Source organism: Hemiscyllium ocellatum (assembly GCF_020745735.1).
Source record: "Hemiscyllium ocellatum isolate sHemOce1 chromosome 27 unlocalized genomic scaffold, sHemOce1.pat.X.cur. SUPER_27_unloc_1, whole genome shotgun sequence".
NCBI classification, from domain to species: Eukaryota; Metazoa; Chordata; class Chondrichthyes; order Orectolobiformes; family Hemiscylliidae; genus Hemiscyllium; species Hemiscyllium ocellatum.
This window is the reverse complement of record NW_026867476.1, coordinates 5,591,161-5,606,238: the sequence shown is the minus strand read 5'-3', so window position 1 is coordinate 5,606,238 and position 15,078 is coordinate 5,591,161. Positions and strand designations below refer to the sequence as shown.

At 44.8% G+C, this 15,078-nt stretch overlaps 1 long non-coding RNA gene across 1 annotated transcript; it reads right to left on the bottom strand.

The window, feature by feature from the left end:
- Window positions 1-11,600: 11,600 nt before the first annotated feature.
- LOC132807102 (uncharacterized) lies at window positions 11,601-14,146 on the bottom strand. The gene is made up of 2 exons (XR_009641924.1): window positions 12,816-14,146; window positions 11,601-12,279 (listed from the first exon to the last, which is right to left on the bottom strand). It is a non-coding gene; the product is annotated as an uncharacterized LOC132807102 (long non-coding RNA).
- Window positions 14,147-15,078: the final 932 nt, after the last annotated feature.

The window sequence follows — 15,078 nt, the reverse complement described above, 5'->3', positions numbered from 1 at the left end:
AAAAACTGCATGAATCCATGTAAGATTCTATAAATCCTTTTTTGGATTAGAATCAGTCTGAACATTGGGGTACAGACAGCCTCACACAGGGCACTTCACACCTTCAATGCACTATCTGGGCCAACATGGCACCTATTGTTAATGCCCAATTGAGAATGTAACTTTAAGGAAGTTCTGGGATTTACATATGAAAGACCTGAAACCAACATGCCCATTCTAAAAGATGAGCGACTTAAACAATCTAGGTCTTTTTCAATATATAATTTCAGTTATATCACATTGCAAACTTTTGCTATAAATTCTGTGTCCTACGATCTTATACTCGACAACCACCTGATGAAGGAGCGTCGCTCCGAAAGCTTGAGCTTCTAATTAAACCTGTTGGATTATAACCTGATGTTGTGTGATTTTTAACTTTGTACACCCCAGTTCAACATTGGCACCTACAAATTAGGTTTGTTTGAAATCACAAGCCCTTTCATCAGGTGAAGTCATGAAAAAAAATGTGCAGGAAAGAGAATTTAGATAAATGATCAGCCATGGATGGTGATGAAAGACAAAGCATCTCAATGATCAAAAAGCCTCCCCACCCCCCGATATTAACCATTTCATGTCTGGTTATTTCTGAAGAAGCTGCACTGTAGGTTCATCCTGAATGAATACACTTTGTTTTTGCTTCACAAAATCAGACCTGCTCACTCTCAGCAGTATCCCAATGTCGTGAAAGATATTAACTTTCAGGTGGACTTATCCAAAATTCAAAGAGATGTCAGTCTTGACGTTTGGCTTTCCTATTCCTGTAAGATCCTGAAGTATCACAGTCAGGATCTGTGTGAACAGAGGAAAAGAGAGAGTGGGATGGTGCTTTCTTTTGTGCAAAAGCAAATAAAAAGTTCTGCAGAAAATAGAATTTCTACCATGGACTGACAGTGATGACTTTTGTAATCTCTTTGTACAGAGTATTTAAAGATCTGAAGATGGATATTTAAAAATCAACAAATGAAGGGCTAATGCCCAAAACGTTGACTCTCCTGCTCCTCGGATGCTGCCTGACTCGTTGTGCTTTTTCTAGCGCCACACCTTTCAACTCTGACTCTCCAGCAGCTGCAGTCCTCACTCTCACGTCAATGTCTGACAGTCAATCAATCCATCGTGACCGCAATAATTTTCGACTGTGATTCTGTGAGAAGGAGCCAAGCTTTTTGGTCCCTGTTCCAGTATGTTTTCTGTATCAGTGGGACTAGTTGACACCTTATCTTTCCAGCACCCTGAGTGTGGCGCCTTTAACAGTTATACAGCCTGGAAAGAGTAATTCATGGCAGCGGCTGCTCACGCATTTGTGTGTGGCTGAAACTTCAGCCATGGAGAAACCTGAGGAATTCTGCCCATTGGAGAAACCGTGGAAGTGTGGTGACTGCAGGAAAGGCTTCTGTGTCCCGTCTGCCCTTGAGACTCTTTGGCGCAGTCAGACAGGTGAGAGACTGTTCACCTGCCCCGAGTGCAGGAACACCTTCAGTGATTCCTCCACCCTACTGACCCACCGGCGGGTCCACACTGGGGAGAGACCCTTCCCCTGCCCCAAGTGCGGGAAGGCCTTCAGCCACTCCTCCACCTTGCTGAGGCATCAGCGGGTCCACACTGGGGAGAGGCCCTTCCCCTACCCCGAGTGCAGGAAGACCTTTGGCAATTAAATCAGTACTTTTCATCAGTATTCACTCAGGAACAGGACACTGTTGCTGATGTGAATATGGAATCACAAATAATTAGAATGGATGCCCTGGAAATATGCAGGGAGGAGGTTTTGGGAATATTGGAAAGGATGAATATAGATAAGTCTCCTGGGCCTGATGGCATTTACCCCAGGATCCTATGGGAAGCTAGGGAGGAGATAGCAGAGCCATTGGCCTGGATTTTTATGTCATCATTATCTACGGGAATAGTACCAGAGGACTGGAGGATAGCGAATGTGGTCCCATTGTTCAAGAAAGGGAGTAGGGATAGCCCTAGTAACTATAGGCCAGTGAGTCTGACTTCAGTGGTGGGCAAAGTCTTAGAGAGAATGGTAAGGGATAAGATTTATGAACATCTGGGTAGGAATAACGTGATCAGGGATAGCCAGCATGGTTTTGTGAAGGGCAGGTCGTGCCTCACAAACCTTATTGAGTTCTTTGAGAAGGTGACTAAGGAAGTGGATGAGGGTAAAGCAGTAGATGTTGTGTATATGGATTTTAGTAAGGCGTTCGATAAGGTTCCCCATGGTAGGCTAATGCTAAAACTTCGGAGGTATGGCATTGAGGATACATTAGAGGTTTGGATTAGGAATTGGCTGGCTGGAAGGAGACAGAGGGTAGTAGTTGATGGATTATGTTCATCTTGGAGTGCAGTTACTAGCGGTGTACCACAAGGATCTGTTTTGGGACCATTGCTTTTTGTTATCTTTATAAATGATCTAGAGGAAGGACTTGAAAGCTGGGTAAGCAAGTTTGCGGATGACACAAAAGTCGGTGGAGTTGTGGATAGTGAGGAAGGAAGTGGTAGGTTACAGCGGGATATAGATAAGTTGCAGAGCTGGGCGGAAATGTGGCAAATGGAATTCAATGTAGCTAAGTGCGAAGTCGTTCACTTTGGTAGGAATAACAAGATAATGGATTACTGGGCTAATGGTAGGCTACTTGGTAGTGTGGATGAGCAGAGGGATCTTGGTGTCTATGTACACAGATCTCTGAAAGTTGCCACCCAGGTAAATAGTGCTGTGAGGAAGGCATATGGTGTACTGGGCTTTATTGGCAGAGGAATTGAGTTCCGGAGTCCTGAGGTCATGTTGCAGTTGTATAGGACTCTGGTGAGGCCTCATCTGGAGTATTGTGTGCAGTTTTGGTCGCCATACTATAGGAAGGATGTGGAAGCTTTAGAACGAGTGCAGAGGAGGTTTACCAGGATGTTGCCTGGAATGGTAGGAAAATCTTATGAGGAAAGGCTGAGGCACTTGGGGCTGTTCTCATTGGAGAAGAGAAGGTTTAGGGGAGATCTGATAGAAGTGTATAAGATGATTAGGGGTTTAGATAGGGTAGATACTAAGAACCTTTTACCGCTAATGGAGTCAGGTGTTACTAGGGGACATGGCTTTAAATTAAGGGGTGGTAGGTATAGGACAGATGTTAGGGGTAGATTCTTCACACAGCGGGTTGTGAGTTCATGGAATGCCCTGCCCGTATCAGTGGTGAACTCTCCTTCTTTATGGTCATTTAAGCGGGCATTGGATAGGCATTTGCAAGTTATTGGGCTAGTATAGGTTAGGTAGGATTCGGTCGGCGCAACATCGAGGGCCGAAGGGCCTGTACTGCGCTGTATCCTTCTATGTTCTATGTTCTATGTTCTAATTCTTCTCATCTGCTGAGGCACTGGCGGATCCACACTGTTGAGAGACCATTTGCTGCCCCTAGTGCGGGTGGAGGTTTTTGTTGTCCTGCAACCACCTGCGGGGGCACCAGTGCTCCCAACAGTCGGATTACACCGGTGATGCTGTTGTGGGTCACCCCCAGGACTGAAACTTCCGTCTGTTCTGACAGTGGGTGCGGTGGGAGAGTCGATGAGCTCTCTGCTGGACTTCCCTCCATCCAACTTTGCTTCCAGTGGGAGCTGCAGCATGTTGGGCCAAGAAGCTACTCTCTCTAGTTTTTTTCTATTTGTTAACTGTGTCCACTCATTTCTAGTCTCTGGCACAAAGGGATTCATACATTCACATTGTTAAGTCCTCTCAGGATGTTATAAATTTGCATCAGATCATCTAATTCTTCTAAGCTCAAATTGATACAAGCCCAGCCCAATATCCTCTTGACCCCAATTATAAGTTGAGTAAAGCAGTGACCCTTGACCTCACTGATATGACACAGGATGCCCTCAATCCAAGTTGACCTTTACCCACTAACATCTTGACTCCAGGCAAGAATGTGGTCAGCTACAACTCAGCTCTGAACGGGAGCAGAGGAACTGACCAGACAGCAGTGAGGTGGATACTGCATTCCCAGAGAAACCGATTCGAGTGTGAAAGTTTTTCAGCTCACATTTGGATCGTTTCAGGAACAATATCTCCTGTCATTTAAATGTCTTTGATCCCAATAAAGTTCTGGTTCTGTTGCGCATTGTGTGTGTTTTATCGATCTGTGTTTCACTAGATGATTTTCTATTCCTGTCATTCCCATTAGGAAGTGTGAATTCAGTACCAGATAATTGTCTCACTTCTGAATTATTGTTGAGGATTGGTGTAGACCACACCAAGTGTCAGTCAGAATGGAAGAAGCTCTACCCTTTATTTAACCCCCTGCTGTCCACGTCCTGGGAGTGTTTGAATGGGAACGTTAGAGAGTGTTTTACTCTATATCTAATCCAATGCAGTGTTAATCTTTCTTAGCAGTGTTTGTTTGGGAGAGTGTCATGGTAGCTTCACTTTCAACTAAAAAGAGTAGAGGGGGCTTTATTCTGATTGTATTCCCATGCTGTCCCTGTCCTGGGAGGTTTAGATGGGACAGAGTGCTGATGGAGAGAGCTATTCCATCTGTCATGAAGACATCTGTAATTGCAGTGAATGCAGACTTGGCTGTGGGAGTGGAGGGTACTTTTACTTGAACACACCCATCTTGGGCTTTGGCTCTGCTGATCAAGACCATCTCAGCCACCTTCATTCTCTTTTCCAACCAACCACAGGGTGGTTAAGGATGGGTGAAAATGCTGGCATTGCCAGCGATGCCTACACCCCACGAATAAATACTTTCTGTTTAAAAGTTACACTTACATTCCAAACCCTCTAATGTATGACTACTTACATCAGAAAATTCATATCTGGTTGCAATATCATTTTAAAACATAGGAATGTGGCAACCGTAGGAATATAATAAGAGCAACAAATTGAGCAGGTAACAGGTAATGAGTAGGATGGTAATTTGGACCAGAATGCTGAGTCAGCCTGACCCCATGACTGAGAGAGTTCTCCCAGATGTTGAAGATACACCAGTGCCTTTTACTCCTGTGGCTTCCCCAAAACCTTGTCCTTGATGTAAGAACATTCAATGACCTGAAGAGCTAACTGTTTTTATCTCCATAGCTGCTGGCAGACTTGCTGAGTAATTTCAGCCCTTCTGCTTTATCCTTTTATGGGATTTGAGCTTCCCTAAGTCAGTGTTATGAAGAGGGAGGATAAGATTTCAGCGAGTGGGAAGTTGAAATTAATCCCTGAGAGTTTTTTAAAAAACAAAAAAGAATGCAAACTGCATTGACTTGGGGGGTGGGGAGAAAATGATGGAAAGGGAATTTGCAAAGGCAACTTTGCTTCCTCCCCCCGCCACCCCATTCCTACTACTCAGCAGAGACAGTGCTGTCCCCCTCTGTCCAGAAGTAAATGCTGGAACGGTGTTGATGGTGAGGAGGATGATCTCCAGCTGCAGTCTGATAGCAATCAGCTGGTAAACGGGGCAGAACAATGGAACTTTGCCTCAAGGCATTCCGGGAAATTTAATAAGGGAAGGAATATGCAATAAATAACTGGTCTCTGCAGAGTGCTGAGACAATAGGTGCAGGAGAAGGCCATTCTGCCTTTCGAGCCTGCACCACCATTCATTATGATCATGGCTGTTCCTGCCTTATCTCCATAACCCTTGATTCCACTATCCTTGAGAGCTTTATCCAACTCTTTCTTAAACAAATCCAGAGACTGCGCCTCCACTGCCTTCTGGGGCAGAGCATTCCACACACCCACCATTCTCTGGGTGAAGAAGTTTCTCCTCATCTCTGTCCAAAATAGCCTACCCCTTATTTTTAAGCTGTGACCTCTGGTTTGGAACTCAATCATCAGCAGAAACATGTTTCCTGCCTCCAGAGTGTCCAATCCTTTAATAATCTTATATGTGTCAATCAGATCCCCTCTGTCTTCTAAACTCAAGGGTATACAAACCCAGTCGCTCCAATCTTTCAACATAAGATAGTCCCGCCATTCCAGGAATTGACCTCGTGAATCTACGCTGCACTCCCTCAATAGCCAGAGGAACAAAGGGACCTTGGCGTCCAAGTCCAGAGACCCCCAAATTGAGAGTACAGGTGAAACAGAGGGGTGAGGAAGGCATAAGGATGCTTGTCTTCATTAACTGGGGCTTTGAATACAAGAGCAAGAAAGTCTTGGCACTGTAGGGTAGAGGGGAATCTCACAGAAGTGTATAAAATCAAGAGAGGAATGGATAGCGTGAGTGCACTCAGTCTTTTTCCCGGGGGTTGGATTATCAAGGACGACACGGTATCAGTTTAAGCTGAGAGAGGGGAAAGAATATAAAGGAACCTGAGGGGCAACTTTTTTTTTAAAACAGAGGGTGGTATGCGTATGGAAGTGGTTGAGGTGGGTACGTTAACAGTGTTTAAAAAGGCATTTGGACAAACACAAAGGTTTGGAAGGATATGGGCTCAGTCCAGGGAAATGGGGGTGAGTGCAGATGGTATTTTAGTTGGCAAGGATCAGCTGGACCCAAAGGACTTGTGTAGGACTCTTTTACTCAGAAACATTGACGTGCAGAGTTCTGGTTACCACACTATCGGAAGGATGTGATTGAACTGGAGAGGGTGCAGAGGAGATTCACCAGGTATTGCCTGGAATGAAAAGTCTCAATTATGAGGAGGGGCTGGAAAGGCTGGGTTTGTTTACTGGAGAAGAGGGGGCTCTGGGGGGATCTGACTGAGGTGTGCAAAGTTCAGAGAGGACAGACGGACGATGACACTGAGAATCTTTTGAAAACCCAGATGGCACAAGCTGAAGGGAAATAGTAAGTAGTTTAGACAAGATCTGAAAAATGCCACTTCATCCAAAGGGTACTAGAATTAAGGACAGGGTGGTGGAGGTAGGTCTTTCAAAATAGGATGAGCACTTAAAATGCCATGTTCCCTAAAGGTGGTCATAGACACAAACAATATGGAAACAAACTATTCGGTCCAACAGTCTATGCTGACCATAATCCCAAACTAAACTAGTCCCATCTGCCTGCTCCTGACCCATGTCCCTCTAAACCTTTCCCTATTCACATACTGATCCAGATGTCTTTCAAATGTTGTAACTGTACCCACAACCACCACTTTCTCTGGAAGTTTATTCTACGTAGGCATCGAAAAATGTTGGAGGTTGGGAGTGTCTGGTGGAAAAGCACAGCATGTCAGACAGCATCTGAGGAGCAGAAAAATTGACATTTTGGGCCAGAGCCCTTCTTCAGGATGTTCCTGCTCCTTGGATGCTGCCTGACATGTGGTGATTTTCCAGCAACATACTCTCAACTCTGATCTCCAGCATCTGCAGACCTCACTGGCTCCCATAGAAAAATATTACCTGGGCCCAACAGAGCAGTTATAATAATGCTAAGACCAATGCTTCCCCCTCTTTAACACTGATCCAATTAAAGCCCACACAGTCACAGGATCAACTCAGTGTGTCAGGGGAGTCTGACTGAATCCCTTTCCCACACTAAGAGCTGTTAACTGCCCTCTCCCTCTCCCTCATGTGGAGCTGCTGCTGTCTATGCAGGTTGGAGGACTGACTGAAGCCCTTGAATGGCTTCTCCCCGATGTGGGCATGCCAGTGCGTCAGTAGGGCGGATGACTAACCCGCAGTGGGAGCAGGTGAAGGGCAGTTCCCTGGTGTGGATTTGCTGATGCCTCTGCAGGTTGGATGAATCTGTAACACCTTTCCCACATTCTGAGCAGGAGAATGGCCACTCCCCCGTGTGCACACGCCAGCGTGTCAGCAAGGAGGACAACTTGCTGAAGTCCTTCCCGCAAACGGAGCAGGTGAACAGCTGCTCCCTGGTGTGGACATGCTGATGCCTCTGCAGCTTGGACGACTGGGTGAAGCCCTTCCCACACTCAGGGCAGGCAAATAGCCTCTCCCCAGTGTGGATCCTCCGATGGATCATCAGTGTGGACAAGTGAACAAAGCCCTTACCACACACTGGGCAGGTGAACGGTCTCTCTGCGGTGTGACTACAGCTATGGCCTTCCAATAAAGACAGGAATTTGAAATCCTGGAGCGCCTGCATTTCCATAGTTTCTCCATGACATGGGAATCCTTGTCTGTCTCTCCAGTGTTGACAATCAATTGAAAGGCCAGCCACACGTGTTCTGTCTCCCACCGCTGTGAATGGTGTATTTTTATTTTTGTGTTACCTAGGCAGCTCAGTGGTTACAACCGTTGCCTCACAGCATGGGAACCCGAGGGTGACAGTCTGTGTGGAGTTTGCATGTTCTTCCCCTCCCGCCTCGTGTCTGCACGGGTTTCCTCTGGGTGCTCTGGTTTCCTCCAACAGTCCAAAGATGAACAGGTTAGGGTGGATTGGCCATGGAAAATTGTCCCAGAATGTCCAGGGATGTGCAGGTTAGGGCAGATTGGCCATGAGATACATGGGGTAGGGGGTTGGATTTGGGTGGGATGCTCTTCAAAGGGTTAGCGTGGACTGTGTGGGCCAAATGGCCTGCTTCTAGGTTAACTAAGGTCCAAGCCCACAGAACTGAGGACAAACTGACAGGTATGCGAAACTGGTTGACAACAAAAACAGGGATAATAGGTAGGTCCTCAAATTGTCAGGATGTTACCAATGTTGTCCTCCAGGATCTGTGATGGAGCCTCAATTATTCACATCAATATGAATGACTTGGATAATGGCATTGAAAGCATCCAGATTTGTTGACAACATAAAGTCTAGCAGCATGGTAGACAATGTAGGTGACAGTATGGACTTGCAAAGTGATACTGATATACTGCAGTCCATTCGTTTAGTCTAAGGATGCAGATGTTATGCTGCAGTTATACAAAACCCTGGTTAGATCCCACTTGGAGCACTGAGGGGTGACGTTATAGAAGTTCATAAAATCATGATGGACATGGATTGGGTGAACAGACAAGGCTTTTTTTTGTTCAAAGGTAGGGGAGTCCAAACCTAGAGGACATAGGTCTAAGGTGAGAGGGAAAAGATTTATAGGGACCTAAAGAGCACCTTCACGCAGAAGGTGGTGCATGTATGGAATGAGCTGCCAGAGGAAGTGGTGGAGGCTGGTACAGTTACAATATTTAAAAGACATCTGGATGGATACACGAACAGGAACGGTTTACAGGGATATGGCCAAATGCTGGCAAATAGGACCAGAGGTCTGTTCCCATAGACGGGTTATACCGAAGAGTCCATTTCAATGCTGTAGTTGCTGAATGGACATCTGGGCTGTGTTGACTCTAATGACTGCAAATACGTAACATAATCACAGTACTGTTTGACAAGATGAGATATAATTAGAAATGAAGTTTAGAGAAGCATAAGCAATGGGTTGAACAAATACCTCCAGAACAACATTAAACATATCTCTGTCCTGTATTAATTTACCGTCCCTTTGGATCCCAGCTACTTCCTGGGGAAACCCACTCCTTTAATTACAAACATGAGGGAAGAAGCCACTCTTTTCAACAGAGAAGGGTGTCAGGCTGAGGGAGCCAAACAATGTTTTTGGGAGAGAGAGACCAGGACCAACCTTTCGAGAGTCTGTCCCCTCCCCGGATTCATTTTGTTTCCCTTCAGTTCCTGCAAAGCAATAGTTAAACCCCAGATAATAACAAAAGGAATGGAAAAGTGTGCCGTACTCTCACATGTTGGACAGAGGAAGGAAGTTGCAGTCTGGGGTGAAGCTCCATTTTCACAGAGAGCAGCAGCTGCATCAAGAGCTTATGGTTTAATGTCCACATTTAGACAATAGGGAGCGCTCTGATTGGCAGGGAGACTGGATTCCTTCTAGTCCTCCAGGTCCCTACACATGCGTACCTTCTTGTCCATTGCTTCACATACATCATGCCAATGCAGACAATACAGAGAATTCTGCAGCTTGAAGTATTGTGGTCCTCCTCGCCACCATGATAAGCAGGAGTCCATTCGTCGAAGCCCTCTGAAACAATGGCTGTGGATGTTATTGTCCCAGCTTTACAGAAAGTACGCCTGAGCTGGCACTGGTTTTGATTGTGATGCCCTTTGGAAAATCAGGTTGATAACTCTGCTTTCTCTTGACAGAAGCTGCTAGACCTGCTGCGTTTCTCCAGCCATTTCTGACCTTCAGCACCTGCAGTTCTTTGTTTTATTTTATTAGAGCCCTGAAGAAGAGCTCATGCCCGAAACATTGATTCTCCTGCTTCTTGGATGCTACCTGACCTGCTGCGCTTTTCCAGCAACACATTTTCAGCTCTGATCTCCAGCATCTGCAGTCCTCACTTTCTCCTAAAAGATTTATTTTATTATGTACAGATGTAGACCCAGGGCGCCATATGAGGAAGGACAACCAGTGACAACCTGACAACATTTGAGGACTCGGGGTCCACACTCAGTGGAGTTTAGAACGACGAGGGGGGATCTAATTGAAACTTAGGGAATATTGAATGGCCTGGCCAGAGTGGCCTGCTCCTCGGATGCTGCCTGACCTGCTGTGCTTTTCCAGCACCACTCTGATCTAAACTCTGGGTTCCAGCATCTGCAGTCCTCACTTTCGCCTGGACAAAGTGGATGTTGGGAAGACGTTTCCATTGGTAGGAGAGGCTAAGACCAGAGGGCGCAGCCTTCATAGAGTAAAGGGAAGACCCTAGAACAGAGACAAGGAGAAACTTCATCAGCCAGACAGTGGTAAATCTATGGAATTCATTGCCACCGAAGGCTGTGGAGGGCAGGTCATTGAGTATATTTAAGATTGAGATAGATACCTATGCTCTCCCAGTCTGGGGAAAAGACCTTGTCTACTTACCCTATCCATGCCCCTCATGATTTTGTAAACCTTGATATAAGGTCACCCCATCAGCCTCTGATGCTCCAGGGAACACAGCCCCTGCCTATTCAGTCCCTCCCTGTAGCTCAAACCCTTCAACACTGCTTCTCAGAATGATTCTTCAACAGAACATATCATGCAGAAAATTCTACCACATCAGACGAGCAAAGTTCTCTTTGTCTCTGTCTCTCTCTCTGTCATGACTGCAGTCATCAATTACTAGGAGGATGGTGTTGGGGGGGAGAAGGGAAGAGACACAAAGAGCAGTCTCGATGTCTGTGTTCAGAAGAACAATCTATCTTTATTCCAGTGCTTTATCACACAGGTGGGAGAGGCCAAAGTCCGCTCCAAATCTGGCTTTCATTTAGGATCCAGTCGCCCTCTTAATCACAGCTCCGATCAGAGGAGAGGCCAATGACCCTCCGATCTCCCCAGCAGGATGCACCATTTTTGTATATTTTGCTTTACAATAATCACATGTAACATTGCTATGGGCCCTCCCCTTTTAATCTACACATCCAATCCTGTGAAACACAATGATGGACAGCCCTAGATTCCCTATAATGTTGACTAGACATTATATAAATCAGTCCTCAGCATCTTACATTGTATCCCATTATTTACACCCTCTCTCTGACATTTCCCAGACTTGCTCATCTCGAAGGACTGGTCCAAATGCTGTTATTCATTGTAAGCCCTATCAACTTCTAGTACTCATCTTATATTTCCCCCTGTCCTAATCACAGGAGGTATAAGGAGGTTAGCTCTTAATAATTGCCATAAACTTAGCGATATGTCAATGCTTTATTGTTACCTTACTGTCAGTGTGAGGAGTTTCTTTGTCCCCATGTTATACTCACTTAAGTTTACTGTCCTCATTACTGGACATACAAGCAAAATTAATGTTTACTAGTTGTGTTAAAAAGTTGTGTTTACAGTCTGAATAAAGTAACAGGATTAGATCTGATGTGAGAATTCTTTCATTAATAAGCCTTATCACTTGTCTGTTCTTGTGGGATCATATCTTTCTTTTTAATTAACGTAAATGGAGTCCATGGACGAGACGTTGGCTTCTGTGATGGTCGGGGCTGTGCACACAACCTTCTGTAGTTTCTTAATGTCCTGGGCAGTGCAGTTGCCATACCAGGCTGTATTGCACCCATGCCAGCACGTTTCCCTATCCCTGTATCAGTCGAAGCAAATACTCAGATGCAGTATGGCTTTATCTTCTCCATTTTTATTCTGGGCCCTGGAGAGGGAGAGAACGATTGCTCACTGGGATACTCATTTTCCAATCACACAGATTTCAAAACTAGCAAAGCAGACAGAACAGACAGATCTCGTTTCTCCTCCTGGTTTTCAAAGCCTTCAATATTGACATCTTGGGTGAATGAACTGACTACCTGACACTGACGTGAAGTTTGGTTTGAGATTTCTGCTTCCAAATTCTTCTTTTCTGTTATCCTGTAAGAGAGGTTTGAAGACGTTGTCACTGCCAGTCCACGATATAAATTCAGAACACACAATTAGAGTTTCTGTGGATCATTTGTTCCTCTCTTAATCCCCAAGGCTAATGGGGCAGTGCTTAAATGGGGCCAATCTTTTGTGCTGTATTACAGAAGATTATATAAAATGTATCTGCTGTAGGATATTATAAAGTCAGAAATAATTACAAATAAAGCTTTTGGAACCATAAATACAACACCAAATACAGTATGCAGCACATAACCTACACTCATCCCTGTCTTGTGTTAACAAACGGTTCTCTTAAATAGCAGTCTTCCTCTGGGAAAGATCCCATTTCAAGAGTGTATGTGGGGAAAGAATCCATCTTTTTAGAATCCTGCTGTGTCCTACAGACTCTGTTACTGGAAAATACATCCAGTCTTCCACGAAATAAATGGCAGGAAGCATTTCTTTGTCCCATCGTGATTTTCAGTTATTTTCGGTCACACTGAATCTCAACATTTTTAACAATAGAGACAGAAGCTGAAACTAACCTTTGCAGAGTCCGCTTGCTCCCAGTGTTCTCAACCTCAACCTCCACTTACTATAAGTGAACAATGTTTCCCCTCCTCTCTCTTCCTTCCTGGTTGAGGAATGGAAAGGAGACATTGCTTTGCTCCCAGACGTTGTCCAGAGAGAGTTTCACCCTGAAACGAGGATAGGGCTGCTTCCGCGTTGTGACGTCAACAATTGAAGGCGAGGGCTACGGATGCGGATTGACCAATCGGAAGCCTTGGAGGACTAGAAACAGTCTGGCCCTTCTGCCAATCACAGCCCGCCTCTTGTCTGAATGCGGAAGTTAGACTGTGAGCTTCTGAAACTGCTGTTCCTCTCTCTGAACGAAGAGCTTCACCTCAGACTGCAACTTCCTTCTTCTGTTCAATATCTGTGTGCACAATACTCTCTTTTCTTTACTTTCTCCTTTTCCATTTCTTCTTACGTTCTGGAATTAAACTGTTGATTTGCAGGAACGTAAGTGAATCTAGGGAGGGGACAAACTCTGGATAGGTAGGTCCATGTCTCTCTGTTTTAAGGATGCTATCGGGGTTGGAGAGTTTGAGCTATAGGAAGAGGATGAATAGACTGAGGCTATTTCCGTGGAGCATCGGAGGCTGATGGGTTGATCAAATCATGAAGGGCATGAACAGGGTAAATAGACAAGGTGTCCCTGGGGTGTGGGTGTCCAAAACTGGAGGACATAGGTTGAGGGTGAGAAGGGGGAAAGATTTAAAAGGGACCTCAGGAGTAACTTTTTCACGCAGAAAGTGGTGCATGTGTGGAATGAGCTGCGAGGGGAATTGATGGAGGCTGCTACAATTACAACATTTAAAAGGCGTCTGGAGGGGTACATGAATAGGAAGAGTTTGGAGAGATACGAGCCAAATGATGGAAAATGTGATGAGATTAATTTAGGATATCTGGTCAGCACAGACAAGTTGGAGAGAGTGTGTGGTCCACTGAGCTGACTATGGGAAGAGATTTAACCCATTGTCTCAGTCTGTGCAATGTGTCCCAGTGAGCTGAGTGTGGGATGTGCTTTAACCAGTTGCACATTCTTTGAGACAGAGAGAAAGTTAAATAGAAAGATTCCCAGTGAGCTTACTATGGGAAGGAGCTTTTACCAGTTACAGACTGAAGAAACATGACACTGTTCACAGCAAGGAGTGACTGTACACGTTTCCTGAGTGTGGTCACAGTTTCAATTGTTCATCGAAAACAGAGAGCCAAAGGAACTGTGGAGAAGCTGTGGGAATGTGGGGACTGTGGGAAGACATTCCATTCCCTGTCGGCACTGGAGATTCACCAGCTCAGTCGCAGTTGGGGAGAGACAGTTCTTCAAAAAAAAATTACACATTATTTCCAATTGACTAAAACACATTCATGCTGCCTGATTACCTTGAACTTATATAAGTGCTCTGTCATAACATCTTTAATAATAGCTTGTAACATTTTCTCCATGACATATGTTAAGGTAAATGGTCTGCAGTTTCCTGTTCTCGGTCTCCCTTTTTGAAGAAAGGTGTCTACCAATCTAAAGATACCTTCCCTGAATCTAATGAGGTTTGGAAAATTAAAACCAATGCATTAACTGTTTCACAGCTAGTTTTTCTTTAAACGTCTAGGATAAAATCCTTCAGGTATCTGGGACTTGGCAACTCGCAGTTCCGACAGTTTACTCAGTACTACTTCCCTGGTAGTTGTAATTTTCTTCAGTTCCTCCTTCCCTTTCAATTCCTGATTTACAACTAGTTCTAGGATGTTATGTGTATCCTCTCCTGTGAAGACAGATTCAAGCTCTTTTCAATTCATCTGCCACCTCTTTATCCTCTGTTACTGAATGCTCATTTTCCACAAAGCCAACACTTATTTTGTTAACGTATTTTTTAAAAAGCTGACGCAAGTTTCCAACTGGCTTTATATTTTTGGCTAACCTTCTAACCCTGATTGCTGTGCTCCTGCCTGCATTATTTCTGACGTTTTTCCCCAGCTCTCTACTCCAGCATCAACCTGTCGGCTTATTCTATTGAACTGACCTTGATTAAGTGTTGCAAAACACACAAGGGCAAATCTTTCCTCTCCAGGAAGTCTCAGTACTTAACATGATAAAATTCACTATGAAATATTGTTCATTAAAACTTTACCAAGCACACCCTACAGATTAAAAATCCCACAATAAGACTCAGTTTTATTATGACCTTTAATTCTGAAGAGAAATTTGAATATCCAGTGATTAACAGGAAGAACTGTTCATTAACC